This window comes from Delphinus delphis, chromosome 13 (genome assembly GCF_949987515.2).
Source record: "Delphinus delphis chromosome 13, mDelDel1.2, whole genome shotgun sequence".
Taxonomy (NCBI): domain Eukaryota; kingdom Metazoa; phylum Chordata; class Mammalia; order Artiodactyla; family Delphinidae; genus Delphinus; species Delphinus delphis.
The window spans coordinates 77,053,563-77,069,415 of NC_082695.1; the positions used below are offsets into that span (position 1 = coordinate 77,053,563).

Sequence of the window (15,853 nt, forward strand, 5' to 3'; positions counted from 1 at the left end):
GTTCAAGTGATTCTTTTGAGAAACACAGCTTATTTTCTTGAACAGAGGATAGGCTCGACAATGCTTCCCCTAGCAAAGCTGAAGGTTAGGGACTCAGTGCTTCTCCACAAAGCACTGGCCATCCTGAGAGCCTCCTGAACGCAGCTCTGGGTGGCTTTTAAAGGACTTCCTCCTCAGAGCTGTACTTTCTGCCCAGCAGGTGTAGACTTGAATCACTAAGGACGCAAATGGAAAGGGAGAGGCAGAAAGCAAAGGCTTTATATTTCCTCTTCAGAGACGCGGCTGCCATCTCTCCTGCCAGACTGTCCTCCTCACCACCGAAAAGCAACAAAGGTAAAGAGAAGTAGCTGTGCTTTATAATTGCAGCTCGTTTCTTGTCAAAGGGGAACAGATAAAAGCGGTAAAATATGGCATTGGGACAGGTTTGCAATGAGCCAAAACGAGGGGGCAGCTTATTCTTGAACTGAGGGGGGCTTTTTGTTAATATATACTTACATTAACATTATCTGAATATCACTGATAGTGTGCATTTTAAAATCCTTGAGGCAGGCTAAATTGACTTCAAATCCCTGATTTGTTTAGCAAAACAGAACTCTGTTGCTATTTTCTACTTACTCCCTAGTAACTCATTCAAAACAGAGCTGGTCACGTAGGGTTGAAGCCTCTGTGTGACGAAGCACTTCTTAGAGGACCTTCACTCCACTGGACTGGCCTTATTAATAACTTTATGTGTTGGGAAGAATTCCTTTACTTTCCTGGGTCTCAGCTTCTTCTTATGGCTTTAAAATTAGTCTCTTAAGAATGGGTGAATTCTGTAAATGCATGTAAAGTCTCGTGGTTTATGTTTGTGTGATGGGGTGACCGTTCTGAAGTTCCTACTACTTCTAGGATCAATGAGCATATTATGAAATGAAGTTTGAACGACGGAGCATGAGAGTAAAAGATTAGCCCTGGTTTAGGGAAGGGGAAGGAGGCACTAGAAAAGTTAATTCTTGTGAAATGGTTAAGAACCTACACAGGCTCTGTGCCAGGTTGTAAGAACCTGGTGTCTTAGCCACCCTTGGAGATGTACTTCTCCCAAAAGGACAGACCCAGGCCCTGTGTCTTCTTGCAGTCCTTTAGTTGTCAATATCCCCTTCTAAGACATGTTCTCTCCTCCTGTTTCCTGAACAAAAATCCCCCTTCTCAACCTAGAAGAGTTGGAGCCTTGGGCATCCTTTTTTTCCTCTTTTTTTTCTCCCATGACAGCTTCCAGATGACACATCTCTTTTGCTTGGGAGGGATTTTTCTACCTTAAAAGCAGGCGGAAAGGTACATTAAAGGAACATTTCTGCAATTCTTTCTCTTTGAGACTCAATGTGAAGTCCTTCTATGTCTAAGGACACTTCTAACTTGCCCCCACTGACTGGGTGAAGGCTTCCCTGGGCTCCAAGCATCTTTGGTGGGATCCCATGTGCCTTGGGGCTTCTGTGTTCTATGGGTTCCTCTTTCCTGAAACTGACTGGATAATATTAATTAGACCAGAAATAGTGAAATATTTAGAATGTCACTGTTGCTAATACATATTGATTCCTGGGTGATTTTGCAAACACTGATAATTTCACAGGTAAATTTTCCTTGCTCCCAAGGAATGTTAAATCTAGTAATGAAAACTAGAATAGTCAACAAACAAGAATTCTGTACATTCATCTACACACACCTGTGTACACACAGACAGTCACCCAGGTTGAGGAAATTGTCAATTAAGGTTACTGCATAAAATCAGTTGAATATAAGAATAATACAGAGACTGTTGTGGAAAAACTCCTCTAACAGGAAGGTGGAAATTTGGAAAATAAATGAAGAAAGTAGAGTTCTCAAGTGCTAGGTTAATGATAGTTGAAACTGTCTTGCAAATAAACGTGTCAAATAACAAAGTTCATGAATTGATTCTAATTATGTATTTCTAATATTTTTTAAAGAAAAACCTGAGCCTAGAGTTTTCCTTCTTGGTTCTGTGATCTAAATGCTTGAAAAGCTATAAGATCTAACTGTGAAGTGAGGCAAATAATACTGTATTTATTAACTGCCAAATATCTGATTATGCCTATTAATGCTTTATATTTTGGACAACTTTCTTAATTATTCTGCTAAGATGCTATCATTATAAAATAGGGATAATAATCATAGTACAATAAAAATAAGATCATTTTCTCTCAAATAAAAGCTTATATGAATAGTGTATGGTGGCACGTGGGAAGAGCCTAGGCTGCAGAAGAGATGGACCCATATTTACATCATGGCTCCCCCAATTGTATTGTATGCATTCCCAAGCCCTCATTGCCTCATCTGCAAAACTAGGGTAACGTCAGCCATTCCGCAAGGCAGATTCTGAGTAATGTATGTATGGTGATTGGCATAGATGCGAGCCCTGTGATACAGTCATTTCCTTTACAAAGAAATTTCCACACAGGTGGGTAAGGGAGTGTGTATGAGACTACGCCCCTTAGCAGTGTTTGTGATGGTGTGGACAGGGAGGCCATTGGGTGTCTGTCACTGGGGAGTGGACGCACCAAATGTGGTGAAAGCACAACAACTCCTGGAAAAGATGCTGTGAAGACTGTTGAAATGACAACAAAGGATTTAGAATATGATGTCAGCTTAGTTGATAAAGCATCAGCAGAGTTTGAGAGGACTGAATCCAGTTTTGAAAGAAATTCTACTGTGGGTAAAATGCTATCAAACAGCAGTGCGTTCTACAGAGAAGTTGTTCATGAAAGGAAGGGTCAAACGCTGTGGCAAGCTTCACTGTTGCCGTATTTTAAGAAGTTGCCACGGCCACCCCAGCCTTCAGCATCCAACACCCTGACCAGTCAGCAGCCGTCAACAAGGAGGCAAGACCGTCCACCAGATAAAGGATTACGACTGACCGAAGACTCAGATGATGGTTAGCATTTTTTAGCAATAAAGTATTTTTTAATTATGATACGTATATTTTGGTTTTTTTAGACATAATGCTATTTCACACTTAATAGACTGCTGTGTAGCATTAACATAACTCATATGCACTGGGAAACCCAAACATTCCTGTGACCCGTTTTGTCGTGACATTTGATTTATTGCGGTGGTCTGGAACTGAACCCGAAATATCTCTGAGGTATATACCTGTATAGGCAATGAAACTACAAGAGTAAGCAATAAGGAGAACAATGATTAAGACACAAGTAAGAGACATGACATTTATTTGCTTCCAATTTTAATTAATAATTTTATCTCGGTCATGAGTGCTTAGGTCAGAAGCTGACACTGGTATTTCTAAAATTGGTTAGGACTTCCGATCTATGAAGAAACACAGAAGAAATAAAAGAAGAAGGACAAAATGAGGCAAATACCTTGGATTTATGCAGCTCCTCTGAGGAGTTGAGAACACTTCCTGCCCTGACCTCAGCCTTCATTTCATGGTCTGTCTCTCTATCTCTATCTGTCTCTCTCTGAGTCTCTGTCTGTCTCTGACCATTTTAAACAAACAGTGACAGCATATGAATTTGATTTCCAGCGATCCCTACTTCAGTTATAATGTTCGTTTTGTTATATTATCACTGTATGTGAGTTAATAAAGTACTAGTTAAAGTGAGGAAGGATGTTTGAAACTATATAAGTTTCTCCTTTAGCATACAGATTGTAGAGATAATTCGGAGAATCTGTTTTTCACATAGTTCTTTTTTTTGCAACAGGCTCTACTAGAATCTGTAAATAAGAATCTATATACTCAGTCTTGTTATATTATTATATATTGTTATAATATATTACAAGGTCACTATTTATTATGTGTATTATATTATTATTGTCATATACTTTGCCAAGCTAGGGAACTGGGTAGGACTACTTAGGCGTATAGACAAGAAGAAGCGGTGGGAAAACTCAGTCAAATTTTTTTCTCAAAGCACTTTTTCATCAAGACTGTACTAAGGCAGTTTATTCCCTAGTAATACTGACGATCACGTCCACTTTAGTTGAGGCCGTATCATTTTTCAGGGTAAAAGTTCATTTCAGTTACAATTTATACGGTACTTTTATAGAATATAGGGATTGGGATGGGAAAGAGAATTTTCAAGTACATGATTTATTCAGGCCCTAAATGTCCTATTTTTAATCATACTTTTTAAATACCTATCATCCAGTAGCATAAAGTGGGCACGGCTACCCATTGACAAAATATAGAATCAGACAAGATTAGGGAGGATTAGGAACAATGGATGACACCGCTGCATAAAGACTGGATTTCACTTTAATGAAGCATTGTCATAGCCTCTGGGTAAGAATAAGAGAAAAGTGCTTCTGGGTAAAGTATCTTGTCAGGGAGCCCCCTCTTCCTCGTTGCTCATTCCACCCCGACATACAGAATTGAAAGGGTATCAAAAGGAATCTTGCTGATTTAAGACAGAAGGTGCACATACTTTCATTTTATGTGTAAAAAATAAAACAAAAATTCTTCATACTGTGTTACTACTTTGCTTCTGTTAATCACAGCAATTCTATTGAATAAAAACTGAGTTTTCTCTACTTCATAGCTGGAAACTGCTAGATGCAAAGATGTAGAAGTTTAAAAAGTTTTTTAAAAATAGAGTTAGGCTCAAAGAATAAGTAGGCGGAAACCCTGGACAACAAAAATGTCCTCCTGAGGGAATTCTTCAGTGAACTTGAACCTGAGGATTCTTCAAAGTTATCAGATCATTAGAAAACACCCAACTGTAGGATGGTGGGCGGAAATATGAAAACAAGATAAAATTCAAATTTATTCCTTTTTGGTTGACACAATGATTTAATTTTAATGAAAAGCAGTGTGTTTGTTTCAAGAGCGTGCATGAGTTAAGCATGGCATGCCATACAGTGACGAAGCAGAGTGCTTGAGAGAACACACGCTTAGCATAAATCTACGATAAATATACTGTATGTTAGTGGGATGCCTTCTATTTTAGTGGGCTTTTTAAAGTCATATATTCCTTTTAGAATCTGATGAAAGCTATCAAACTTTTCCATAAAAAACGACACACATGCACATCCACACAAAACTCTACATGCAATTTCCCAGGCTTCTTTAAATTGTTCATAGATCCCAGGCTGAGAAGCGCTGATATACACGTCGATATACTTTTGTATTGGTGGTTCTCCAGCCTATCAAAGTGGTAGAGCACCTGAACGTTATGATAATCTTTGTGGAACATCACCTATTTTTAATACATCATACAATCTAGAAAAAAATCTTATATTTATATACGTGTGTGTATACATATATGCATATATATACACATATCTATGTATATGACTGTATTATATGTGTGTGTGTGTGTGTGTGTGTGTGTGTATATATACCGTAAATGATATCATATCATGTCCATTACCCTTCCTTTGGGTAAGTCACTGCAGCCCAACCAATGTGACTGGGAAAGCTGTGTGTCTCAAATGGAGCCCTCGAAAGTTGCTTCTTAGTCAGGGGTTTGAACATCTCATTTTATATTTTGAAACTTAAGACAAACCATCTATAGCAGAAAGGACATCCAAAGCACTATCCTCTATGTTAAAAAGGCATTTGTCTGTACATTGGAGTCCTTCAAAACATATAGAGCTGAAGAAAAAATATTTTACCAGTAATGGTTGTAACAAAAGGTAAAAACTTCCATTTTTTTTTTCCAACTGCCATTGACTGTAGTAAAATCTTCCTTTTTTTATTTTTGATAAGTTTCAAAACTGTATAATGAACATCTGCACATTCTTTGTCCATATTCACCAAAGTTAACATTTTGTTGCATATCCTTTATATCTATCCACCTATCTATCTATCTATCTATCTACCTATCATCTATCTATGTATCTACATGTTTCCTGAACTATTTGATTGTAAGTTGCAGACACCATGACACTTTTCTCTAAATCCTTTAATATGCCTGAGAATAAGGACATTTCCTTTCAGACCAGAACAGCATTAACACACTGAGAAAATTAGTTTTAATGAAATGTATTACATAATATATGGTAATGTTTCCATTTTCTCAAGGTTTTCACATTGTATTTGGTGGTGTCTCATTAATCTCTTTAATCTGGATCTGTTCCTGATGTTTTGTTTTGTTTTGTTGGTTTTTTCGTGACCTTGACTTTTTTTTGAAGGGTCTAGAGCAGAGGTCTTGTATAAAGTCCCACATCTTGGTTTTTTAAATTGTTTCCTCATGGTAGATTCAGGGTAAACATTTTGGTAAGATTATTACACGGGTGATGTGTAACACTGGGGGCACGTGATGTCTGGTTGTCTGCTCTGTGGAGCTAATTTGATCACCACGTGAAGGAGGGATTGACAGATCTCTCTACTGTATTTTATAAATAACCCACGGGGCAATACTTTGAGACAGTGAGTACACTCTTCCCCAACAGCTAGTGGTTTTAACATTCGTTGAAGATCCTTCCTGGAAACAACAACTTCATTTGGGATTAAAGATCATAAAACCATATATTAAAATTCCACCCTTCCTTCTATGTTTATTTAGCTAGCATTCTTCTAAAAACAGTATTTTCTCTCTCATTAATTTATATCTTTTTAAAATTAGTTCAAGATATTACATCCATTAGCTTGTTATTCTTTTTTTTTTTTTTTTTTTGCGGTACGCGGGCCTCTCCCTGTCGTGGCCTCTCCCGTTGCAGAGCACAGGCTCCAGACGCGCAGGCTCAGCGGCCATGGCTCACGGGCCCAGCCGCTCCGCGGCATGTGGGATCTTCCTGGACCGGGGCACGAACCCGTATCCCCTGCATCGGCAGGCGGACTCTCAACCACTGCGCCACCAGGGAAGCTCAGCTTGTTATTCTTTATCATGTACAAATTGCTCGAAATCTGGCCACTGGAAGCTCCCTCAAGCCAGATCCCATGTCCTTTGCACATGGCCTCATCATGCTCCGACGCCCCACAAGATATCCCAGGCTTTCCTGTGCTTTCCTTGTCCCATTCCTGGAATCGGCCAGTTCTTAGAGAAGCTCTAGTTCCTTTTAGCAGAGAATGTATTTAGAAAACAAGATTTGGGAGTGCTCCTGCCTTTATGGATATCTTCATTTCTAAGACTTTTCAGTAAGTAGACATAGAAAATTAATATGATATGATATATAATATAATAAATATGATATCTTCATGTATTCACACAGATATTAACAAGTGAAATCCAGCCCCGCGGGTGTTTTCCTCACCTTGCCCCATTTCCTATTTGTAAATCCCTTCTCCCACAGTGAAAAGATCTGTTTCTCAAAAACGTCAATATATGTATTTGCTTCCTACAATACGTACAAAAAAATGCTTGAGAATCAATTTGGAACTCTTTTTAACTTAGGAGGCGACATTTCATGAGTTCTTACTGACGCCTGGTGTTTTCTTTGATGCTTCTGTAGCTTCCAAATGGTTACTCATAAAGGGGTTGCTGCTCAAGGCTCAGGTTTTCTCTGCCTCAACACTGCCCACGCCGTGTGCCAGATGATTCTTTGCTATGGTGAGCTCTGCAGTGCACTGAAAGATGTAAAGCTATATAGCAGTATCTATTGCCACTTACCTGCTAGATATGAATGGCAGTACTTCCTCACAAGATGTGACTGTCCAAAATGTCATTGCTAACACCCCTGGGGGCAAAATCACCCCTGGCTGAGAACCACCGGTCTACCTATATGTGCAGTAGAAAGGAATTCTTACAAATACTTTCTAAGTATAAATGTCTAATTTTCTGATTAAAAAACTGAGTCATTACTAGAATTTTTCAGTTGGGTTTATTTAATGGTGTTTTCCAAAGTGCCCAGGACTGTTTAATTTGTTACTGTGCAGTCTCATCAATTGCTATGCAGTTTTCAAATACAATAATATTAAAATAAAAAAACAACTGTAGAATGAGTATGCCCTGAAAATATCATTTCATCATCAAGATAGCCAGTGAGCCAGGTCCGGCTGTTTGCTGCTGTGCCTTACATTTGATCTACATTAATTACCTTCCCAGTGGGCATCAGTTTGGCTAATCCCCATCAGCGTACACGTGAAATGAGTGACTCCCAGTCACTTAGTCATCCAGCAACTCTACTGTCTCTTACAGCAGGCGGGCCTCTGGGATCCTGCCCCAACTCTACATCCACAGTCATTCTGATGGGTTGATGCCCGATGGCAAAAGCCATTAAACAATTTAATTAATCAGGTTGGATATCCCCTCTCTTCACCTCTTTTTGTTTCATTCGATCACTTATTTTAAACTCTCAATAGACACTTTGCCCGCTAACTTCAAACCAGAATTAAGCTTGGCAAGTCACTGAAAATCTAAAATAGCTGTTTTAAACGTTTTTTATGCCACAATGCATCAGATAGTCTCAACACACACTGAGGGACTGTGGCGTAGAGAAAATGGGGTCATGCCCAACTGCATATTAGTCTTTGCTATAGAAACTCCTAAATTTGAATTTCAAACTTTTTGGTGGACATTTCCTAGGTGCCTTGGAATATAAGTGTTAGCCCCTAAATCCTAAACCATGTATTGGGCCAGCCTTAAGATAATCAGAATCCTTGACCTTTGTTCCTAAATTTTTAGTTAACCACAATACCATCTTTGCTTCACAGAAGAAGGAATGGAAGTACTACCAAGTTTGGGGATTTTTTTAAAAAGAGAAAAAAGAGATGGATATCATTGAGAGCAAGGCCCTCAATTCAGGAATCAGGATTTTAGAGGCTTGGTTGGGATGTCACTCCCGATAGGCATGTCCCCTTCAAAGATCTGGATCATATCAGGGGTCTCGATTGGTTCCAAATTCCATCCTTCTTCTGGCTGTTCTAATCTCTTTAGGATGGGAATCACAGAGAATTTTTGCTTTGAATTACCCCTTACCCTGCTTCCTCCAAAAAGCCTGAATGGGAGCGATGGGTAACCCCTTTCCAGTCCGGGCCAGCAGTCTCCTTTACGTTGCAGGAGTCACAGACTCATACTCTTAAGAATATCACCCCATTTTCAGATGTTTGAATCCTCTCTCTAAATCACTCTTGCAAAGCTCTGCAAGGTTTTTTAAAAATCTATCCTGGGGCTTCCCTGGCGGTCCAGTGGTTAAGACTCCGAGCTCCCACTGCAGGGGGCATGGGTTTGATCCCTGGTCGGGGAACTAAGATCCCATATGCCATGGGGCACAGCCAAAAATAAATAAAATAAAATTTAAAAATAATAAAAAATCTATCCCTATTAAATTTTATATTTTTGGATGTGATATTTCCTGAATGTATTATCCAAACTTTTCCTCTTAGATTCTTGTTATCTACAAATTTAAATAGCTTGTCATCAATGCCTTCGATGAAGTCATTAGATGACATATCCAGTGCCTCTGTTTGTCCTTCAGTGTGACAGGAGTAGCTATGAAAACCTCTCTGGTCAAAAACTTCAGCCATGGCCAAAAATTGCTTCTATTAATGAACTGTAATTCTGGGTTAAGGCCTGAGAAACTTTGTGAAAGGGAAAATGCCATGGGAATTTGGAAACTTAGTTTGCCTCTCCAGCCCTCTGCTTCTTCTCCAGTAAAAATAGGAAGACTATAGCACCAGCTAGTCGGGGAATTGCCGCAAGGGTTAACGGGATAGCACATATTATGCATGTAGTACAGTTCCAGGCACATAACACACCCTCAGTAAAGGATTGCTCTTCACTAAATTGTTCCAACATTCCATTCTGGCAGAAAATAATCTGAATCGCTAGGTGTGCCTGCTTTTTCCAAAGTACTGGTGGCTTAAAATCTGCACGGAACCGGGGTTACTGATTTAAGATCACTTTGAGACATTTCTAAAAGGGTCTCCCATCAAATGTTGGCTGTCACCATCCTTACTCTAGGGGAACGCTATTTTTTGAGAGTGGCTGGGCAGCGGCCTCTCATATTAAAGCACACCAGTTTTTGTTTTGATGCAAATTAAATACACACACGCACACACGCACATACGTACATGCACAGATTCCCTCCAATACATCTTAAGGCTACCTTCCAGAGTGAGGGTGAGCCAGTGAATTTACCAGCTTGAATTATTTTTCTGGGACAAGCCTGACCCCTAGAGGACAGGTGTTGCATGTAAACCAAGCAATCAAGAGCCAATGCCAACTCTCAATACTAGAGAGTTAGTTATGGAGTGCTCAGGTGATATAAGGGGTCAGACAAATGCTGGGGTTGGCATGGTGTGAATATAAAATCTTAATTCTGCACCAAGTAGCTTGAACAAAATTCCATATCTCCTTGATTTCAAATGTATATTTTTTGACTCTATTGACATAATTATAATAAGCTGCACATATTTAAAATGAGTCATTTGATCAGTTTGACAGTTGTGCATACACCAGCATATCCCAGATACTAAAGATTTCCTTCACTCTCTAAGTTTCCTCATTCCGTTTTGCAGTCCACCCTGCCTCTGTTCCTCTTGTCAGACAACCACTGGCTTGTCACTATAAATGAGTTTGCATTTTCTAGAATATGTTTTATAAATGCGATGAGATAATCTCCACTCTTTTGTATCTGCGTTCTTTTACTCAAACTAATGATTTTGAGATTCATCTAAAGTTGTGTGTGTCAGTGACTTGTCCCTTTCAATGCTGAGTACTAGTCCACTGCACAGATTTACCACATTTTGTTTAACTTGAGGTAGATCGTAGACCTCCGTGTGAAAGTTAAAACATCCAGAGGAAAATGTGGGAGAAAATTTTTGTTATCTTAGGGTAGGCAAAACTTTCTTAGAATACCAACTGAACAGATGATAAATTAAAAAAATATAATTGGACTTGATCAGCATTAAAAACATTTGCTCTTTGAAAGAAGCCGCTAGGAAAACAAAAAGGCAAGTCACAAATGGGGAGAAAATATTTGTACACATATATTACGTAAAGGACTTGTATATGAAATGACAATTAACTCAAAGACAAACACTCAATGTTTTAAAATTGAGATATAGTTGATTTACAATGTTGTGTTAATTTCTGTTATACAGCGAAGTGATTCAGTTATACATATATATGTGTGTTTTTTAAAATATTCTTTTCCATTATCGTTTATCACAGAATACTGAATATTGTTCCCTGTGCTATACAGTATGACCTTGTTGTTTATCCATTCTGTATATAATAGTTTGCATCTGCTAATCCTTAACTCGCACTCCATCCCTCCCTACCCGCTACCCCTTGGCAACCACGAGTCTGTTCTCTGTGTCTGTGAGTTTGTTTCTGTTTCATAAAAGTTCATTTGCAAACACTCAATTTTTAAAAAACAGTAGACACTTCACAAAAGAAAAGATTCAAATGGCCAATAAGGACAGGAAAAGATGATGAACATCAATAGTTCTCAGGGACATGATAAATATATATAGTAATGCTTCAGAAATTGGATTATATCTTATAATTGATGAGCTAGCAACTCATGTGCGCCTTTATATGTACTGTTAGTACTTTTAGAAGCTAATATTTCTTGAGTACCAAGTTTTTGCAGTGTTCTAAGCACTTTGCAGCCATTGTTTCATTTAATCCTCACAAAACCCTTTGAAACAGTTGCTCTAATTAAACCCATCTTCATGGGTGAGTAAATTGCAGCCCAGAGAGTTTAAGTTACTGCTCCAAGTCACATAGCTAGTAAGTGGCAAAACCAGGCTTGGAATCCACTATCTACCTCTATAGCCCATGGGTTTAACTATTCTGCTGTTCTTTTATTTTTACATTGATGGTGAGTCTTCAGTGGAGAACATCTGAGAAAACAGGATCTTCCCTGAGTCCTACTAATAACTTACTTCATTACATTTTGTGGGTCGTTAAATGAGTCACTAGGAGTTAAGTGCCTAATACTAGTAGATATAATATATAAATGTTAGTTCCCTTTCTTCCATTTATTTTGAGACTTGTTTTAAATTTCCCAAATAAATATTGAAAATTTCACCATTCAACTAATTTAAGCCATATTTTATTTCTCACTCCTTTGTTCATCTTTTTCACTTAACTTTTAATCTTTTATGTGAAATCCTTTGAATGCTAATATTCTTTACCAGTGGTCCTCAACTAGGAGTGACTTTGCCTCATAGGTGATACTTGGCAACGTCTGGGGACATTATTTTCAGATTTGGGGGGAGGACTGCTAGGGAGTAGAGGCCGGAAATGTTGCTTACCAGCCTACAGTGGACAGGACAGTCTCCACAGCAAAGAATTCTCCCTCCCAGATGCCAACAGTGCCGAGGTTGGGAAATCCTGCTCTGTACAAATATGCAGGATTTTCTTTATTGACCTCAGCTGAGAATAGTGAGAGGCTGCAGGAAACTAAAAGAGGAAAAATATTGTGGTCCCAGTTCTTGCATAGAATAAAATCCAGTGAGGGAAATAAAGAAAACACCACCCCAAAAACTAATGCTAAGAACAGTATAATAAATGTCTCAAGAGAAATAATAGAATATTTTAAGGCTTCAGACAAGGGGAGTAGAACTAGATAATCCAGTTGAGAAAACCAAGAAATGCTCTATGAGGATCAAATATGAAAATATCCTCCTTCCTTATGAAAATGAAACTTGGTTTCTCCATGATTGGGGAGAAAAGACAATTCTTGGTTGCCAAACATCCTATACCTTTTAATACTCTGAGACACAGCCAGGAAAAGGTTGAAATTGCTTAAGGAGACTTAAATAAAGGTGGTGGAGTCAGCAAAACAGAGCACCATGAACCTAGGTGATGTGTTGCACAATGTGCTTGCTCTCGGGGCATGGAGGCACATCCCATGCCGATCTCGGCCCCTCCGCCCCAGTGGGGGTGTCTCTTAATACCTGCTACTCTGAAGCACAAAGCCGGGGACCTAAATATCTTTAACTCTGGGCCCAGTTCTGACCCTGGCTAAGTGTGTAGCACTGAGCAAATGCGTTAATGTCTTTAAGCTTCAGGTTTCTCTTCTATGAAATGGACTAATAGCAGTACTAATGCATAAGGTTACTGTATACATTAAATTAGATAGTACATGCAAGTTGCTTTGTACAGTGAACACACATGGTAGATACTCAAAAACTGTTATTCATCACTATGGTTTATTGTAGTTAATTGAATCAAAGCTTGTGCTCTTTTCAGTAGAAAAAAATTACTGTCTGTATATAAGTACAAAATTAGGGGAGCACATATGAGGTGGTTATGTTGGCCCAGCATTGATGGAAGAGGGAGTGGGGTATGGGGAGGAGAAAGGAAGAAATGAAATGGAGGGTTCACAGAGAAGGTGCTGGAATGGAGGTACAAAAGATGTGAGGGATAAACCTTCCAGAAAAGGAATTCAGAATAATGATTGTGGAGATGATCCAGGACCTCAGATAAAGAATGGAGGCAAAGATTGAGAAGATGCAAGAAATGTTTAACAAAGACCTAGAAGAATTAAAGAACAAACAGAGATGAACAATACAGTAACTGAAATGAAAAATACACTAGAAGGAATCAGTAGCAGAATAACTGAGGCAGAAGAACGGATAAGTGACCTGGAAGACAGAATGGTGGAATTCACTGCCATGGAACAGAATAAAGAAAAAAGAATGAAAAGAAATGAAGATAGCCTAAGAGACCCCTGGGACAACATTAAATGTACCAACATTTGCAATATAGGGGTCCCAGCAGGAGAAGAGGGAGAGAAAGGAACAGAGAAAATATTTGAAGGGATTAGAGTTGAAAAATTCCCTAACATGGGAAAGGAAATAGCCACCCAAGTCCAGGAAGTGCAGAGTCCCAGGCAGGATAAACCCAAGGAGAAACATGCTGAGACACATAGTAATCAAACTGACAAAAATTAAAGACAAAGAAAAATTATTAAAAGCAACAAGGGAAAAATGACAAAATAACACACAAGGGAACTCCCATAAGGTTAACAGCTGATTTCTCACCAGAAACTCTATAAGCCAGAAGGGATTGACACGATATATTTAAAGTGATGAAAGGGAAGAACCTACATTCAAGATTACTCTACCCAGCAAGGATCTCATTCAAATTCAATGGAGAAATCAAAAGCTTTACAGACAAGAAAAAGCTAAGAGAATTCAGCACCACCAAACCAGCTCTATAATAAATGCTAAAGGAAGTTCTCTAAGTGGGAAACACAAGAGAAGAAAAGAACCTACAAAAAACAAAGCCAAAACAATTAAGAAAATGGTAATAGGAACATACATATAGATATTTACCTTGAATGTGAATGGATTAAATGCTCCAACCAAAAGACACAGGCTCGCTGAATGGATACAAAAACAAGACCAATATATGCTGTCTACCAGAGACCCGCTTCAGACCTAGAGACACATACAGACTGAAAGTGAGGGGATGGAAAGCAATATTCCAAGCAAATGGAAATCAAAAGAAAGCTGAGTAGCAATACTCACATCAGATAAAATAGACTTTAAAATAAAGACTGTTACAAGAGGCAAGGAAAGACACTACATAATGATCAAGGGATCAATACAAGAAGAAGATATAACAATTATAAATGTATATGCACCCAACATAGGAGCACCTCAATACATAAGGCAACTGCTAACAGCTATAAAAAAGGAAATCGACAGTAACACAATAATAGTGGGGGACTTTAACACCTCCTTACACCAATGGACAGATCATTCAGACAGAAAATTAATAAGGAAACAGAAGTTTTAAATGACACAATAGACCAGATAGATTTAATTGATATTTATAGGACATTCCAGGTGAATTCTATCAAATATTTGGAGAAGAGTTAACACTTATCCTTCTCAAACTCTTCCAAAAAATTGCAGAGGAAGGAACACTCCCAAACTCATTCTACGAGGCCACCATCACCCTCATACCAAAACCAGACAAAGATACTACAAAAAAAGAAAATTACAGACTAATATCACTGATGAATATAGATGCAAAAATCCTCAACAAAATACTAGCAAACGGAATCCAACAACACAATAAAAGGATCATACACTGTGATCAAGTGGGATTTATCCTAGGGATGCAAGGATTCTTCAATATACGCAAATCAATCCATGTGATACACCATATTAACAAATTAAAGAAGAAAAACCATATGATCATCTCAATAGATGCAGAAAAAGCTTTCAACAAAATTCAACACCCATTTATGATTAAAACTCTCCAGAAAGTGGGCATAAAGGGAACCTACCTCAACATAATAAAGGCCATATATAACAAACCCACAACAAACATCATTCTCAATGGTGAAAAACTGAAAGCATTTCGTCTAAGATCAGGAACAAGACAAGATGTCCACTCTCGTCACTATTATTCAACAGAGTTTTGGAAGTCTTAGCCAAGGCAATCAGAGAAGAAAGGAATACAAATTGGAAAAGAAGAAGTAAGACTGTCACTGTTTGCAGATGACATGATACTATACATAGATAATCCAAAAGATGCCACCGGAAAACTACTAGAACTAATGAATGAATTTGGTAAAGTTGCTGGATACAAAATTAATGCACAGAAATCTCTGGCATTCCTATACACTAACAACAAAAGATCAGAAAGAGAAATTAAGGAGACAATCCCATTTACCACTGTAACAAAAAGAATAAATTACCTAGGAATAAACCTACCTAAGGATGCAAAAGACCTGTACTCAGAAAACTATAAGACACTGATGAAAGAAATCACAGATGACACAAACAGATGGAGAGATACACCATTTTCTTGGATTGGAAGAATCAATATTGTGAAAATGACTATACTACCCAAAGCAATCTACAGATTCAATGCAATCTCTATCAAATTACCAATGGCATGTTTTACAGAACTAGAACAAAAAATCTTAAAATTTGTATGGAGACACAAAAGACCCTGAATAGCCAAAGCAATCTTGAGGGAAAAAAATG

General features: G+C 38.3%; 1 long non-coding RNA gene across 1 annotated transcript in view; it reads right to left on the reverse strand.

Moving 5' to 3' along the window:
* Nucleotides 1-7,564: 7,564 nt before the first annotated feature.
* The window catches only part of LOC132436334 (uncharacterized), a 39,632-nt gene continuing 31,343 nt past the window's right edge, over nt 7,565-15,853 (reverse strand). The window contains exon 5 of the long non-coding RNA XR_009521785.1: nt 7,565-7,670. This is a non-coding gene — a long non-coding RNA (uncharacterized lncRNA). The remainder of the gene's footprint in view (nt 7,671-15,853) is intronic.